Genomic DNA, 14,195 nt, shown 5'->3' with positions numbered 1-14,195 from the left:
ATTTACCTTTATTTCTACTGATTGTAAAACAATTCCATTCTTGTTGAGCATCTTATTTTCAGGAACATAGGTTGGTAAATAGATTAGATTTTCTTTTTGCATTTTCTTTTTTTTTTTAGTAGCATTGTTTTGTTGTCTTCTAGTTGCACATTCATATTCTTAGTTCAGGATCCTGTACCTATTAGGTAGTAATAAACAGTAATGAACTGAACAAATGGACATTTCCAATGCTCCTCAGTGCCTTCCTTTTTCCCCTGTCAGTACTCCTCTCTGAGTGACCGGGGGCACATTTGAAAACTCTGTACCTCAGTTTCCTTAACTGTAAAATGGGCTTGTTTATAGAAACTACCCTCCCCATCCCCAGGGCTGTTGTGGATTAAATGAGTTAATATGTTGTACGGTGCATGGCCCAAAGTCACACAACAGATGTTTCTTGCTGTTATTTTATCATCACATCATCTAATTTGGAAGCAGCTGTACTGTAGTGGGCACAGCATTGGGTCTGGAGTTGGCTGTGGCCATTAGCTGTGTGCTCTTTGGCACGTCATCTCCCCTCTCTGAGTTTCAGTTTGTCTTTATTTATTAAAACATCTTTTTAAATCCTCACCAGAGGTTGTGTTTTTATTGATTTTTGAGAGAGGGAGAGAGAGCGATCCATGTACCCTTCAGTACATGGGGTGATGCTCCAACTGAGCCACACCTGCCAGGGCTTAGTTTGTCTTTAAAAATTTCCGAGTTTTCCCTGTTAGAACTGGTGTGAGGACTGAGTTAGTATCTGTACAGCATGTGATGAACAGGTTGGGGTCGTAGGGTGCTTTACTTGGGTGCCTCCTGGTAAGAGTGAGGGCTGTAGACCCTGCCCGCCTCCCGGCGGGGACATTGCGTGCATGCTAATGGCCACCAGGGGGCGGTGGCTGACCGCAGAGGGAGCCCTGGAAGCAGCAGAGCCTGTACAAGATATGCTGGAATTTTACAGCATCAAAATGATGAGATTCAGGCTCTCCATCCTGGGCCCCTGCACTGAGGGGAAGAGATCTGGGGCACATGGCTGGCAGTAGGGGAGAGCAAAGTCAGCATAAATCGGGAACACCCAGTGTAATGCCGAGGAGCCCAGCAGCTTCGTGAGCAAAGCAGTCTTTTCCACAACTTTTTTATTTTAAAAAATTTTAAGCCAAAAGATATGTTTTAAAAACTGTACAGTCAGACCTAGCCAGTTTGGCTCGGTGTATAGAGCGTCATCCTGCAGACTGAAGGATCCCGGGTTTAATTCTGGTCAAGGGCACATGCCTGGGTTGTGGGCTTGATCCCCAGTGGGGGGCATACAGGAGGCAGCCGATCAATGATTCTCTCTCATCATTGATGTTCCTATCTCTCTCTCTCCCTCTTCCTTCTTCTCTGAAATCAGTAAAAACATTTTTTTTAAAAAATGTACAATCCACAGACACCCTTACCTTTCATCTTGATTCACCAATTGTCAATATACTTTGCCAGATTATTTATACACAGATTTTATTTTTATTTTTTGGCTGAACCAAAAATTTGAGTTACTTGCAGACATTCTGACACTTTGTTCCAGATTCTCCAGTCTGCATCTCCTAAGAACAAGGACATTCTCCCATGCAGTCACAATGCCAGCATCATAACTAAGAAACTCAACATGATAGCATTATATACAGTTTCATATTCAAATGTTCCCAGTCATATCCTGTATAGCTATAGTTTTGTTTGTGATCGAGCATGCAATCAGTGTTCACCTCTTTCTTTCATGACGGTTTTGAAGAGTCCAGGCAAGTTATCTTGTACAAGATCCCACAATCTGAATTTGTCCTGTTTTTTAAATTTTTAAAGTTTCACAATCTAATTATGATTAGATTCAGATAAGTCACTTTCGGTAAAACATTGCAGAGACCATGTTACCTATTTCCCCTTACATCATAATAGGAGGCCCATCGTGAAGGTTTGTACCGTACTGGTGACACTGAGTTTGATCGGGGTATTACATGTGACAGTTTTCTCTCCCCACCAAAAAACTGAATTAGATCAGGACACTATAAGAAGCAACAAGCAGCCCAACTGGTGTGGCTCAATGGTTGAGAGTCGGTCTATGAACCAGGAAGTCACAGTTTGATTCCAGTGAGGGAATATGCTCGGGTTGCGGGCTCCATCCCCAGTCAAGGGTGTGTAGGAGGCAGCTGTCAATGTTTCTATTTCTCTACCCCTCTACCCCCTTCTCTGAAATCAATAAAAATATTTTTTTTTAAAAGAAGATAAAGAAGCAACAAGCTGAATCCAGGATGTGAGACAAATAGCCTAGTTTCTCCAGTAATTCGATGGAATGGGGCTACAAAGAAGAAAAGACTTCTTGAATAAAAGAGACTTATGAGACATAATGGCCAAATACATTGGATGGACCTTGTTTAAATCCTTATTTGAATAAGCTAATTGTAAAAAGACATATTTGAGACAATTGGGGAAATTTTAGCATTAGATGGTAGAAAGAAATTAACTTTCCATCTCCGGCTGCTGCCATGTCTGCCCACCTGCAATGAATGGTCCTAGGAAACTGCTCCAGCTTCCTGATCAAGAGGAACAAGCAGAGGTACAGCACTGAACCCAATAACAGGGAGGCCTGCAACACCTTTCACTACAACGGGCTGATTCACCACAAGATGGGGGCATGGAGCCTGCGGCCCCTGGCAGAGGTGTGGTGATTGCCATGAAGTGGAGATCCAGCCAGCCAAAGCCAACCACCCTGAGCAGCATCCGGCACATGGTCCAGAAGAACAGGTACCGCCCGGTTCTGTATATGGTCGCTGTCTTCAGGGCCAGCACCATCCTGCACAGCCAGAAGCCTGGGAGGGGAAGAGGAAGTGGGCCCACCCAGCAAGAGCACCTGAGCACTCCCTCCCCCAAAGCAATAAAGGTATCAGCCAACTTTCCTTTAAAAAACTACTGATAATGTCATTGGGTGTAATAATGGCATGATTATTATTTTTAACATTATATTAATAAATTATATTCATGTAGAGGAATATTATACAGCAGTGAAAAGAATGAAGTAGAGCCTCACAGATCGCACTAGATAAATCTCAGAAATAGAGAAAAAAAGCAAATTATAGAATGATATAATTGCTATACCAATGATATATATTTATTGATATATATGATATATTATGACATGTAATAATACATTATGATATAAGATTTGCTTTTTGCATATATATTTTATATAAAATCTGAAAAACAGTGCTAGAGATTGTTTATGGATACACACACATGGACTAAATATAAAGCCATGTAAAGGAATGATTAACACTGTATTCAGTGAGTGATGTTTAGGGCAGAAAAGAGTGTTGGAATAGGGAAAGGTACATAGGAAGCTTCAACAATAGCTGTTAGTGTTTTATTAGGGTAGATTGTAGTTAAATTCATTATGTTATTATCTTTTCCTTCCTTGTGTATACCTGAGATTATTTCACAATTTTTAAAAATATGTTATTGATTTTAGTGTGGAAGGGAGACGGGGAGAGAGAGAAAGAGAAACATCCATGTGAGAGAGGAACATCCATATGAGAGAAACATCAACCAGCTGTCTCCTGTATGCACCCCAACTGGGGACCGAACTCGCAGTCTGGGCATATTCCTTGACTGGGAATCAAACCAGCAACCTCTGGTGCATGGAACAATGCTCAACCAACTGAGCCACACCGGCCAGGGCTCACAAATTTTTTTTAAGTATAGTTTCTTAAAGAAGAAAAAGCTTTAATTTATCAAGCAGCTACTAGATTCAAAAAGCTTAACATATGTTATCTACTTTAATGCTCACCCTGAAAGCAACTGCAGGTAAAGCTGAGAAGATGGTGGACTCCTGTCCTCAAAAACCATCGTAACATCTCAGTGCAGTCAGGGTTTTTATCAGGATGGAGAGGGGAAGCGGAACAAAGGAATCAGGGGAGGGATTGTGGACGTGCAGGGATGGAGGATAGTTATTCAGGTCAGCTTTAGGGGGGAGGGAGAGGAGTCAGGTTAGAGTAACAAGCTAGGTTCAATACCTACTAAGATTAAAATAAGTCGTGTATAGCATAGTCCTTCCCCATTACAACCTCCCTTTTTAAATCCTCTGCCACCACTCTGCCCTTTGTACACTCCACTCATACTAACTTCCCTGCTGCCTTTTCTGTTTTTTAATTAATTTTGAGAGAGAAGAGAGAGAAAATATCAACTTGTTGTTCCAGTTATCTGTCCATTCATTGGTTGGTTCTTGTCTGTGCCCTGACGGGAGATTGAACCCACACCTTGGAAGATCAGGATGATGCTCTAACCAACTGAGCTACCCGGCCAGGGCTTGCCTGTTGTTGTTTTTTAAAAAGCTGGGCTCAGTCCTACCATGGGACCTTTGCACTTGCTGTTCCCTCCACCTGGAATATTTTTTCCCATGAAGAGCATGGTTTCCCCACTCAACTCCTTCAAGTGTTGCTCAAATAAGAACTTTTCAGCAAAGCTTTCCTAGATTAGCCTGTCTCCCCTACCTTGCTCTACTTTTTCACCATAGCAGTTGTCTCCTTCTGACATATCATATAATTTACTGACTTCCTATGTTTGCTGTCTGTCTCCCCCGGTAGTGTGTAAACTCCATCCGAGTAGAGATTTTTCTCTGTTATATTCACTGCTGTGTTACCAACACCTCAACTATTTGGCACATAGCATAGGCACTTAATACATATTTGGCGGATGAATGAAAATGTTTTATTACTGCATTACAAATTACCTCAAAACTTAGCAGCTTGAACCATAAACTTCTCTCATACCGTTTCTGAGGGTTATGATTCTAGGGGATGCTCAGCTCAGTTTCCCTATGAGACCGAAGTCAGGCTGTTGGCCTGAGCTGTGGTCATCTCAAAGCTGAACTGGGCCTACAGAACCCACTTCCAAGCTCACAATATGGTTGTTAGTAGACGATGTTAGGTCTTCGCTGTCTCTTGGCCAGGAGCCTCAGTTCTTAGCCACATGGGCCTCTCTTCACAGGGCTGCCTCACGGCAGTAGCTGGCTCCCCCTACGTGATCAGAGAAAACAAAAGCACTCAAGCAAAGGCTACAATCTTTCTTACCTAATCACAAAATGACAGACCATCTGTGGTAGATAAAATAATGATGGCCCCTCAAAAATGTTCATGCCCTGTATGTCCTAATACCTACTTTTTTTTTCATGTCCTTATCTTGAGAGCCTGTAAGTATGATACCTTACATGGCAAAGGGACCTTGGAGGTGTAATTAAGGATTTTGAGATGATAGAGTGTCTTGGATTGTCCACATGGGCCCAGTGTAATCACAAGAGTCCCTAAGGGAAAGAAGGGGAAGGAGGTAGGGTAGTTAGTGACCTAAGAAAGGCGACAGTGGAAACAGGTTGGAGTGATGCACTTTGAAGACAGAAGGGACCAGAGCTGAGGAATGCAGGTAGCCTCTACAATTTGTAAAAGACAAGGAAACATTCTCCCCTGCAGTCTCCAGAAGGGCCACAGCCCTATCCTCACCTTGGTTTTGGCCTAGTGAGACCCATTTACATGTCTGACCTCCAGGACGGCAAGATTATAGATTTGTGCTGTTTTAAGCCATTAAGTTTGTGGTGATTTGTTAGGGCAGGAATAGGAAATGATTACACCATCCCTTCTGCAATATATTGCGTTGGGAGAAGTGACTCAACCCACGTTCACAGGGTATGAATACCAGGGCGCCGTTACTGGGAAGCACTGTAGAGGCTGCCTACCACAATGAATAGATTATTAACTTCACTTGAGAGACAGGTAGACGGAGACTCAGAGGAGTAAAGTAAGTTGCCTGAGGTCATAGAGCTAATAATTGTGGAATCAGTTCCATCTGATAGAGTAAATTCCAAACTCTTAATAAATAACTACAAAGTCCTATCTGATCTGGGGCCTGTCTCTCTCTATAATCTCAGACACCAAGTTTATCCCCACCCCAGGGCATTTAAAACACTCCAAAACATCACTCTTCCGGGGGCTGGCTTATTCTCATCTTGCAGGTCTCAGTTCAAATACAAGTATTCCCTGATAATCCCCTGACTTTTATCTCTTTATCTTATTTTAGTTTTTATATTTTATTTAGTGTTCCTTTACTGTCCATCTGTTCCTACTGCTCCACCGCTCACTCATGAGGGCAGGGGCTTCACTTTTTAAATCCTCTGCCACCACTCTGCCCTTTGTACACTCCACTCATACTAACTTCCCTGCTGCCTTTTCTGTTTTTTAATTAATTTTGAGAGAGAAGAGAGAGAAAATATCAACTTGTTCCAGTTATCTATCCATTCATTGGTTGGTTCTTGTCTGTGACCTGACGGGAGATTGAACCCACAACCGTGGAGTATCAGAACGATGCTCTAACCAACTAAGCTACCTGGCCAGGGCCACCATTATTGGCACATAGCAGGTACTAAGTCTTTACTGAATGAATGAATGAATGAATGAATTCATAGGGAGGTAAAATAGTTGAAAACAATTTTTTAATTCGCTTCTCTGAACATCTTGAAACAACAGATCTTACTTGGCAGACTTTATGACGATTAAAATGAAGAAATGAAAGAAGTCACAAGGCCTAGAGTTACAGGCTATATTTTGAAAGAAATGAGAGTTTCCATTCTCCCACCATGACTAGCCTGGGCCTGGGGGTGTTCACAGGGCTCTGCACTCTGAGAGCCCTTTATCTCCAGGGAAGGGAGAACCCTGGCAGGAGGGTGAGCAATCCACCAGTACCTGTATTTGAATAATAACTAAGCCTTTTCTTCCCAGGCTGGTTCTGCTGGTTCCCACATCTTATCCTGCAGGCAAAATCTTTTTCTGCTTAGCCAGGAACCAGAACTCTCTGAAGACCCTGCAGGTCAACCACATGTTGAATGAGGCTATTTTAGGCAGAGAGAGCAAGACTTGATTAGGAAGACTGAGTTCTTGGGATCTTGGACAAAGAACCTATTTTCTCAATCTTTTCCCCTCTTTTTTGGGTGGGAGGAGAGGGACTTGAGTGCAGAGAATTGAATAATCACCTCATTTTGCATCCCACACTCATAGCTGGTTGGAGCAACTACCCCGATCTGGTTTTATTAATTCACTCACTCATTTATTTCTTTGTATCCCTGCCTTCCACTCCCATTACTCTACTCCCCCACTCTTTTTAATAAATACCTTTGAATTTGTGTGTAGCTTTGTCAAATATGTAGTGTTGTTTCATGTGAATGTGACTTAATTTTTTAATTAAAGGGTGCCCTACTATAGATCGCTTTCTGTCTCTTAGTGTGGAAGCCAGCCTCCACCATGGCCCCCAGTGGGCCTCCTGGTATTCACATCTTTGAGCAGTCCCTTCTCACCCTGAATAGAGCTGATCGTACTCAACAAATAAGATATTGCTGGGATAACAGTGTGCAGTTTCCATGGCCAGGTGATAAAAGACATTGCAAACTCCCCTTTGCTCTCTCTTGGATCACCCACTCTAGGGGAAGTCAGCTGCCTTGTTGTGAGGACACTGAAGCTGCCGATGGAGGGGTCCAAGAGGAACAGAGGTCTCCTGCCAATAGTTAACACCAACTTGCCAGCACGTAAGTGAACCATCTTGAATGATTCTCCTGCCCCAGTCAAACCTTCAGATGACAGCAGCTCCAGTGACATCTACACTGTAACCTCATGACAGATCCCAAACCAGAACCACTCAGTCAAGCCATTCCCAAATTCCTGACCCATGGGAACTCTGTGAGATAATGAATTGTTATCTTTGTTCTAAGTCATTAAGTTTGGGGGTAATTTGTTACCCAGCAACAGATAACTGATACTTACTTTTGCAGTTAGCTATATATGGTGTCGATCTATCCAAATTTCTTTGCATTTGTCTAATTCAGGAGATAGCAAAGTTTCACTGTAAAGAGCTAGATAGAAAATATTTTAGGTTTACAGGAATATGGTTGCCATTGCAACAACCCAACTCTGCTATTGTAATGATACTGTTGTAATGAGCTAATTATTAATAGTAGGAAAGGAGCAAAGGGAATGCCAAACATTATAGGCATGTTCCCTGCAAAACAAGGGGACTGGACAAAGGGAAGATAGACGTATGCCCAGTAAGTGGGATGACTAGGGAAGGTGCTTTCTGTCAGTCACACCTGAGGATAGAGGTGGTTGGCCAGAATGGACGTATTGGACTGCAAGCCTAAGAAGATCTGTGATATTTAATTCCCTAACCAAAGAAACTTGCTCTCTCTTTTTTAAAAAAATAGATATATTTATATTTTAGAAAGGAAGGGAGAGGGAGAGATAGAAACATTGATGAGAGAGAAACATCAGTTGGCTGCCTCTTGCACACACTTTTGTGGGGATTCAGCCCACAACCTAGGCATATCCCTGACTGGGAATCAAACCGTGACCTCCTGGATCATAGATCAACACATAACCACTGAACCGCACTGGCCAGGCGAAACTTGCTCTCTTATGCTCTTGGCTCTCTTGGTTCCTCTTGGCACGCTTGACTTATGGCTCATACTTGGCTTCCTGGCTTTCGTCCACATGGCCCACAGCTTTGTGGACCACACACACAATGGACTACACCTAGCCTAATGCTGAACTTAACCTGACTCAGACATGGAAAGGAAACTCTGGACACTAGCGTAGGTTCTAGCTTTACTGAAGCCCCAGCTATGCTTCTTCTATGACTGGGCTAAGAGAAATGGGACTTTGGAAACCTAGGGGTGTGATTCCACGGAGATAAACCTTTCTACCATATCTCATTCTCCCCCGAGGGCCTCCAGAAATGTTTATTCCAGGGGTAGACCCAGGACCTCACTTCCACTGATAACAGAAGCACAAAAGTAACCATAGATAATACACAAGCGAATGAGCATGGCTGTGTTGTAATAAAACTCTGTGGATGCTAAAATTGGAATTTCATGTAATTTTCATGTGTCACAAAATATTCTTTTGATTTCCCCCCAACCATTTAATAATGTAAAAATCACCCAGCTGGTGTGGCTCAGTAGTTGAATGTCGACCTATGAACCAGGAGGTCATGGTTCAATTCCCAGTTGGGGCACATGCCTGGGTTGTGGGCTCGCTCCCCAGTGTAGCATGTAGTAGGCAGCCGATCAGTGACTCTCTCTCATCACTGATGTTTCTATCTCTCTCCATCTCCATTCTTCTCTGAAATCAATTAAAAAAATTTTTTTTAAATATAGTCATTTTCAGCTCAAGAGCCAAGCTGTACAAAAGCAGGCAGCGAGTCAAATTTGGCCTACAGGCCTTGGTTTGTTGACCTTGTTCTATTTCATTGTTTTGAACTGCTGCATAATTATTCCATAATGTGATTTTACCATATTTTACATATTTATTCCCCCAGTGAGGGACATCTAGTTTATCTCCTCCTCCCAGCTACCACAGACAGCAGCTGCAGTGAATGCCCTTGGCTGTGTGGGAAGGTTGCTGGGTCTACACTCACCAGTGGTGCATGAGAGCCCCATTTCCTCCAACACTTGGTATTGTCCAACTTCCTAATTTTTCCAATCCGTGAATTGGTATTTCCTCTTTGTTTTGGCTTGCATTTCCCTCATAACCAATGCATCCATTGAACTTCTCTTTGCGTACTAATTAATATACATTAATATACAGCTAGGTTTCCTCTCTAAATTGCCTACTCATGTTCTTCACCCATTTTTCTATTAGATGATTCTGACCTTCTTATTAGGGAGACTTTCTCTTCTGGGCCTCAGTTTCCCTATGTGCACCGTAGTTGCCTATAGAGCTTTCCTGAGATGCCATCCCTGTTTCTGAAATCCCTACAGCCATGTTTCAAATACAGACAGTCCTTGGGTTAGGTCGGACTCGACGTACGTCGTTTCGTGGTTACACCGCCATCTCCCATTTATTTATTAAAAAAAAAAAAAGTTCCGTCATTTCTACATATGTACATATGTGCTTTATGTTTTTATTATTTATTTACCACAAGTAAAGGTCAGGAATTATTATCTTTATTTTAAATCTTTTTTACTGTTTCACTTCATTACTGCTGTGTATGCGCTCCATGTGAGTGATGTAGGTGCTTTTGTAGGTGAGTTCCGACTTACGGCGAAAATCGCAGTTACATCGTGTCGTAGGAACGGCTCTCCCACGTAACCCGAGGACCTACTGTAATGAGAAGTTGGCCTGTGGTGGGGTTTTTACCTATATTATCTCATTTTAGAAATCCTGGCCCTGGCCGAGTGGCTTAGTTAATTGGAGCGCCGTCCCATACACCAAAAAGTTGCAGGTTCGATTTCCGGTCAGGGCACATACCTAGACTAGACTGTAGGTTGATCCCCAGTTGGGGCTCGTGCGGGAGGCAAATGATAGATGTTTCTCTCTCACATCAATGTTTCTACCCCCCGCCTTCCTCTCCCTCAAATTAATAAAATATCCTTGGGTGAGGATTTAAAAAAAAGAAATCCCAGTTTTATTTGGGGGTTATAACTGAGCTTTGGTTTTGGGAGGTTGATTTTCAGTCCAGCACCACTGTGGGAGATCATGGGATTGGGCAGAAGTCCAAGCTGGGTTCCATTAGGAAGAGCTTGAACTACAAATCAGAAAAAGACAGAAAACAACACTTCACCTGGGGTGAATTGGAAATGATGTTTCTAAGTGAGAAGATAAGACACTGGAGAGAATGAGGCCTTCTCTTCATAGCTTGCGCAAGTGAAGTTAGTTCTAAACCTTTTTGAAGGGCAGTTTGGCTGGTATGTGCCAAAAGCCTTTAGCACCTGCACACCCTGTGACTCAGCAATTCCCTAGACATTTGTCCTGAGGTAATCAAAGACAAGGAGAAAAGGGTTTGGAGGGTGGAAATCACACTGAAATACCCCCTGCAGGGATGGAATACTCTACCTGTGTCTTTTTTCTTTTTCTTTTCTCTATCTGTGTCTTAAGAAAACTGTTCTGCAGAAGGATTTCTAATGCTATGGAAAGATGTTTATAATTCAGTTAACATGAGATCCATGTTATAAAATAGTGGTTACAGAATGATCTCATTTTTGTAAGGAAAAATATATATGAATAAAGAACACTGGGGAAATGTACCGAGTGCTTAATGTGTGCCTTGCACTATTTTTAGTGCTTTACAGCCTCATGTAATTCTCACACAATTCTATCAGTAGGAGCTATTATAATTCTCATTTCACAGGTGAAGAAACTGAGGTCAGAGAGGTGAAATGAGCTGTCCAAGTTTCAGGTGGTAAGTGTTAGAGCTGGGATTTGAACCCAGGTGGCTGGCTCCAGAGCAACCCCAAAACACTCCCATGGCCACCGCCATGTTCAGACCTAAAGAATGAGACTGAGTGGCCCTTATTTCCTTTATCTGTATTTTCTGATTTTTCTACAATTATTTATTTATTTATTTAACCTTTGTTTTGTTTCGTTTTGTTAATCCTCACCTGAAGATATTTTCCATTGATATTTAGAGAGCATGGAAGGGAGGGGGAAAGACAGAGAGAACAATATCAATGTGAGAGAGACACATAGATTGGTTGCCTCCCATGTGTGCCCCACCAGGGCCAGGGATCAAGCCTATACAACCCAGATACGTGCCCTTGACGGGAGTCAAACTTGGGACCCTTCAGTCCACAGGCTGATGCTCTATCCACTGAGCTAAACTGGGAAGGGCTACAATTAACTATTTAAAAAATATATATATATATATTTTATTGATTTCAGAGAGTAAGAGAGAGATAGAAACATCAATGATGAGAGAGACCCATTGATTGGTCACCTCCTGCACACCTCATACTGGGGATTGAGCCCGCAACCTGTGCATGTGCCTTGACTGGGAATTGAACCGTGAGCTCCTGGTTCATAGGTCAACACTCAACCATTGGGCTACAATTAACTATTTTTAAAGAGCATCCTCCACTCCAGGCGCATTGAAGTGGTTGGTGCTTTTGGAAATATGACAGTGCAGGGAGGCTGTGGATTGGGTTGTTGTGAGGAGAAGAAACAGGAATGATTTGGAGCTTTGCTCAGCTCACACTCTGTCCCAGCCCCAAACCCTCTTTTCATTCTCAAACATATTAAGGAAATCAAAGGTCAGATATTAGTTGTATGACTTTAGATTGGTTCCTCACTCTTTCTGAGCCCTTTTCCTGGTATGTCATATGGGCCACATTTCTAGAGAAACCTCCCAGTCCTCCTTCCCCCGATTCCCAGCACTGTGAGTGAGGCATAGGGAGGGGAAGCCTTGCTCTGTGGTCCTGGGAAGGAGAGGAGGGAGGACTGGGAGGAGCTGGGAGGAGGAAGCTGGATGGGGAATGGAGTGGGGAATGGTGGTGGAGCAGCAGGGAGGGACAGCCCTGGGAAGGAGTTTCCTCCTGTCTCTCCTCTCCCTGGGACTGTGAGGAATGACTACGCCATTTCCTGTTGTAATTCTGGGTAGGTCTGTGCTATGGTGAGTACTGGACAGGGAGCCAAAGACCTGGATTTCACTCACACCTCACCATTGGTTACGTGTGCCCCAGGGCAAGTCAGTCTGTTCTTTGAACATTGGCTTTCTCAACAGTTAGGAGTTAATGCCTGACTGTTTGTGAAACAGCAAGAGGAAAGGTACTTTGTGAAAAGCTAAACAACTATATGTTATGTCAACATGCTAACAGTACACATACTATTGTTTCTTTTTAACAGGTTTTAAAAAAATCTTCATTGTTGAAAGTATTACATAAGTCCCTCTTTTTCCCCCATTGACTCCGTGTAGCCTGCCCTGGGCCCCTACTCCCCCTTCACCCTATTGTCTGTGTCCGTGGGTTATGCATATATGCATACAAATTCTTTATTGATCTCTTCCCACCCACCCCCGCCTTCCCTCTGACATTTCGTAGTCTGTTCTGTGCTTCTGTGTTTCTGGATCTATTTTGTTTATCAGTTTATTTTGTTCATTAGATTCCACATATGTGAGATTCTGTGATACTTGTGTGTGTGTCTCTCTCTCTCTCTCTCTTGCTCTCTCTCTCTCTCTGTTTGAAAACTGAGTTGCTGCCTTCTCTGTGTGGGTTTTTTTTTTAATAATTCTTTTTTTTTAATAATTCTTTATTGTTGAAAGTATTACATCTGTCCCCCCATTTTTCCCCCATTAACCCCTTCCAGCCTGTCCACACCCCCACCCCAGGCCCTCACTGCTCCATTGCCTATGGCCATGGGCCATGCATATATACATACAATGTTCTTGGTTGATTACTTCCCATCCTCCTTCCCCTGCCTTCCCTCTGAGATTCTGCACTCTGTTCCGTGCTTCCATGTCTCTGGATCCCCTCGGTTTGTAAGTTTATTTTGTTACTTAGATTCCACATATGAGTGAGATCATGTAATACTTGTCTTTCTCTGGCTGACTTATTTCACTTAGCATGATACTCTCCAGGTCCCTCTATACCAGGGGTGGGCAAACTTTTTGACTCGAGGGCCACAATGGGTTCTTAAACTGGACCGGAGGGCCGGAACAAAAGCATGGATGGAGTGTTTGTGTGAACTAATATAAATTCAAAGTAAACATCATTACATAAAAGGGTACGGTCTTTTATTTCAATAGATTTATTCATTTCAGACGGGCCGGATCTGGCCCGCGGGCCGTAGTTTGCCCACGGCTGCTCTATACCTTTTCAACCGGTTAGAGATTCTTCTTTTGTACTGCTACATGGTGTAACTGTACCACAGATTTTTTATCCACTCATCTTCTGATGGGCACTTGGGCTATTTGTAGATCTTAGCTATTGTAAATTGTGCTGCTATGAATGTAGGGGTGAATACATTCTTTCTGATTGGTGATTCGGGTTTTTTAGGATATATTCCTAGAAGTGGGATCACTGGGTCAAATGGCCATTCCATATTTAATTTTTTGAGGAAACTCGATACTGTTTTCCATGATGGCTGTACCATTCTGCCTTCCCACCAGCAGTTTACTAAAGGGCTTCAAGATACAGAGTTTGAGGGGAGGCACACAAACATTTAGTCCATAGCAATTTCTTTCTATGGCTGATTGTATGGATATACCACATTTTGTTTATCCATTCATCAGCTGAACATGTGTATTTTTCTTCTACTTTTGGGCTATTATGAGTAGTGCAGCTGTAAACTTTAATATGCATATTTTATATGGACATATGTTTTCTTTTCTTTTTAAATGAATTAATTAATTAA

The sequence above is a fragment of the Myotis davidii genome, unplaced genomic scaffold (genome assembly GCF_000327345.1).
Source record: "Myotis davidii unplaced genomic scaffold, ASM32734v1 scaffold243, whole genome shotgun sequence".
NCBI lineage: Eukaryota > Metazoa > Chordata > Mammalia > Chiroptera > Vespertilionidae > Myotis > Myotis davidii.
This window is presented reverse-complemented; position numbering follows the sequence as displayed.